At 29.8% G+C, this 4,522-nt stretch overlaps 1 long non-coding RNA gene across 1 annotated transcript; it reads left to right on the top strand.

The window, feature by feature from the left end:
* The first annotated feature begins 2,548 nt into the window (after window positions 1–2,548).
* LOC114078249 lies at window positions 2,549–3,289 on the top strand. The gene is made up of 2 exons (XR_003579741.1): window positions 2,549–2,663; window positions 2,774–3,289. It is a non-coding gene; the product is annotated as an uncharacterized LOC114078249 (long non-coding RNA).
* Window positions 3,290–4,522: the final 1,233 nt, after the last annotated feature.

Here is a 4,522-nt window from a genome sequence, read left to right as displayed (position 1 = left end):
TTATTCAGTTGAAAAATACATAATGCCAAATCGTGAGGAAATTCACCCGGTGCTACCGGAAGATTCTTGGTTTGTCCCTTTGGATATCATAGAGAGAGAAATAACTCCTCAGTATGTTGATCCAAGCAAACCTGGAAGAAGGAGATATAAGAGACAGCGTGGAGTTGGTAAATCATTTCCTACAAGAAAAAACAAGTGTTCCGTATGTAGGGACATTGTCCATAAAGGAACTATATGCCCAAATTGAAATGCTCCATAAGTGTAGCTATATTTTAATGAATGTTCTTTTTTATTTGAGGATGATGTTCCCTATATTCTTTTATTAATTTCAATCAACTTTTATTATGTTATTTATAATGTGCGATTATTTAATTATGTGTTGCTTCTTACAATAGAATATTGCATCTGTGGCAACATATGTCAATTATGTGTTAGATCTTACAACATAAAATTGCATTTTTATCCAACATATGTCAATTATATGTGTTACAAGTACCACATAAAACGAATATATACCAACATATTTAAAAAAAATACTTACGTGTAATGTGTGTGAACAGTTAATCAATCATATCATTAATGTCATTGAAACAGCTTTCAAGAAAAAACTTAATGATGACTCTTCATATTTTACCATTTTTTCAAAAAAATAAGTATTTGCATTTAAAAAGTAAAAAGTTCGTCTCTTCTCTTCTCTTCTCTTCGTCCTCAAAGTTGCAACTTTTCAAATTTCACTGAATAACCAATATTAATAATAAATCTTCAAAAATGACTATGAGTAAAAAAAAATTGAATCCCTTCTGAGGGAACTACTAATTTATATCATTGAAAGGACTATTTCCTACTCCCTACAAGATTTAATGAGAGTTAAATTAAGGTATGTAAGTATTAATAAATTTTCGCTCTTTAATTTGATTTCCTAACCATTTTTTTCATTTCTCATTTATAGGGTCCTCAATGAAATCGTTAATGAACTTCTGTATATTAAAAGATAACATTGGTCAGATTTCCTTATCGTAGATGGTCGATTGTTCAACAAGCCTTTTTTCCTGGAAATGTGTAGTGCAATAAGGAACTTAGAAGCCTTATACAGAAAAGGCGTGGTAATTTTTAATATTTTTTTGATTGTGTACACTTTTTTTATTTTGTATTTTAAATGTGTTATTTCTTCTGTAGTGTGGTTTTTCCAACCATAGCGATCCAACTGCATTGGAAATGATTTATCAAGCAGTAAACGGTGGCCACAGTGGTGCAGAGTATGTGTTTGCCATAATTTCAATCTTCAATGGCGGTGAAGATTTAATGTTCATTAACAACATGAAAAAAAGCCGAGCCACTAAAAGTCACAACATGTCAAAATCATTTGCAAAATATTTTTAGATGGAATGTGGGTGCCGTTGGGAGAAAGACACACTTGTTGCACTGTTCATTAATTTGAGCGAATCGGTCACATTATTGATTTTCCCTAGAGAAGAAACTACAATGAAGATGATATTCTTTGTGATTTATGTAGGTGTGATATAGAACTAGATTATGTAGATAAATTTCTTCCTTATACCGTCGTGAAGTATTAATTAAATTTTCATCTGTGGCAACATATGTAAAGAACTTACAAATTCACATCGTGTCACTTATGTATATCTTTTTTATTCTTAATTTGAATCAACATATATGCTATGTTATTTATATAAAAAATGTGTGATTTATTTTGAACTATTGCTTGCATCTGTGGCAACATTTGACAATTATGTGTTAGATTCTACAATAGAATATTTTTTATTTGTGGCAACATATGTCAATTATGTGTTGCTACTTACCACCGACTATTGAATTTGTGGCAACATATGACAATTATTTGTCATATTTTTATAATAGAATATTGCATGTTTCTACATATGACAATTATGTTTGTTACTTACCACAGAAAACGTATCTATGGTAACGTACGACAATTATGTGTTACATCTTACAATATATTATTGCATATATTTCAACATATGTCAAATATGTGTTATAAGTAAGGTGTGTCAACAAATTCTAAAAGAATAATTACCTGTAAGGTATGTCAATCAATCAATCATTACTGTCATTTTAATAGAGTTAAATAAAAATAATAATTATGACTCTTCTCTTCTCATCATATTTTTACCCTTTTTTGAAAAGACAATCGTAGTTTCTTCTCTCTTCTCTTCTTTGGCAACTTTTCATATTTCTTTTCTTGTCATTGTATAAGAACACAACAGAAGGGAGAAGTAAAAAGTTGTATCCTCTTCTCTTCTCTTTGTCTTCAAAACGCATTTGGTCCTTTCATTTAATTTTCTCAAAAATGATTTCAATTATAAAAAAAAAAATTCATTGAATCCCTTCCGAGGAAAGTGATAATATATATATATATATATATATATATATATATATGTATGTATGTATATATGTATATAAATCAATTGGATCTTTAATATCATTTTCTAACCATTTGATTTGATTTCTTAGTTCTACATTCNATATATATATATATATATATATATATATATATATGTATGTATGTATATATGTATATAAATCAATTGGATCTTTAATATCATTTTCTAACCATTTGATTTGATTTCTTAGTTCTACATTCCTCAATGAATTCACTTGTTTCCTAGAAATGTGCGGAGCATCAGGTAAATTATAAGTTTATACAGAAAAGGCGTGGTAATTTTTAATGTTTTTAGCATGTATTCAAGTTTTTATCAATGTATTCAACCTTTTAAATGTGTCATTTCTTTTATAGTTTGATTTTTTCAACCGTAATGATCCAACTGCATTGGGAATGATTAAAGAAGCAGATTGCCACATTGGTGTCTTATGTGCTTGCCATAATTTCAATCTTCGAAGGCAGTGAATTCATGAAAGAAGGCTTAATGTTCATCGTGAACATGAAAAAAATCGAACCACTAAAAGTGAGAAGATGTCAAAAATATTTGTGATACCTTTTAGGTGAAATGTAGGTTACAGAACCTAATATATTGGGAGAAAGACACGTTTGTTGCACTGTTCATCAAACACAACAAAATCGCCCTCAGGAATGGTTGTCCAAAGGGAAGCGACGATGAAGTCGATATTCGTTTTGAATTATGTACTTGTGATTTAGAACTAGATTATCTAGTTAAATTTTTGCCTCATACTACTGTGTGACATTAATTAAATATGTGGTAAAATATGTATATAAACTTATTTCACATATGGTGAATAATGTTGTCCTTTTGTCTTTTGTACGTATTTTTGAATTTGTACTTAAAACTTTGAATTTGACTATCCTTGAAATTAAGTACTTCCATTTGAAAAGTCAGAAGTGTCTCTTCGTCTTCAAAACTTGTTAACTTTTCTGATTCACATTCATTACATTGGAATTACGTACTTGCATTTCAAAATTAGAACTTGTTAACTTTCCAGATTCATATTTATTATTATTATTTAAGAACTACACAACTTAGGTCCTTCATTTAATTTTCTCCTAGATGGAAAGGAAGAATAAGAAATCTTCAAAAATGAGTATGAAGAAAAAAAAATTCATTGAATCCCTTCCAAAGGTAAATGCTAATTGATATCATTGAAAGGGTTTCTTCCTACCCCTTTAGCGATTTAATGAGGGTTAAATTAAGGTATGTATGTATTAATCAACTTTCGCTCTTTAATTTGATTTCTCAGTTCCAGGGTCCTTAATGAAGTCGCTTATGAATCTTTTGTATATCAGAAGGTAAATTTATGCGGTGTTCTATCATATATATGGCCGTCTTCAATTATGTAAAGATGCATTTCTTTAATGTTAATGTGCAGCACATCGGGGAATATAGATTCCTTATACAGAAAAAGGTGTGATAATTTTAATATTTTTTTGTATGTATTCACCTTTTTATCAATGTATAAATTTTGCATTTTAAAGGTGTTATTTATTCTTTAGTATCATTTTTCAATCGTAGCGATTCAAATGGATCCGTAATTCTTAAGCAAGCAACAGACGGTGGCCACATTTGTGCATGGTATGTGCATGCTATAATTTCAATCTTCAAAGGTGGTAAATCCATGAGAGAAAAAACAAGTCTCATTGACAACATGAGTCTACCATGACCCAGAAGATGTTGAGGGTATTTACGATATAATTTACATGAAAATTTTCCGGAGGAACTTGATATGCTTGGAGAAAGACCAATTTGTTGCACTGCTCAACGATTCTCTTACGCCCGATATCGTTGTGACTTATGTCATTCTGATTTAAAATTAGAGGAAGTAGTTAAATTTCTGTGTTATGGTCGAGAGTAATAAAATATGGTCCAAGTTTACATTTTTCCATTCCTAAATCTCTCCATTCCTCGATTAGCCCCTCCTTAAAGTTTCATCTGTGCCAACATATGAAGGTTCTACTGGCAAAATTGCAATAGACCTGTCATATGTGGAAACATATGTACATCATAAAATGGGTTTTTTGGGGGGTTAATTCATTCAAATTATATATATATATATATATATATATATATATATA

This window comes from Solanum pennellii, chromosome 8 (assembly GCF_001406875.1).
Source record: "Solanum pennellii chromosome 8, SPENNV200".
Lineage (NCBI taxonomy): Eukaryota > Viridiplantae > Streptophyta > Magnoliopsida > Solanales > Solanaceae > Solanum > Solanum pennellii.
Note: the sequence above shows the minus strand (reverse complement) of the source record. Positions and strands in the feature narration are given on the sequence as shown.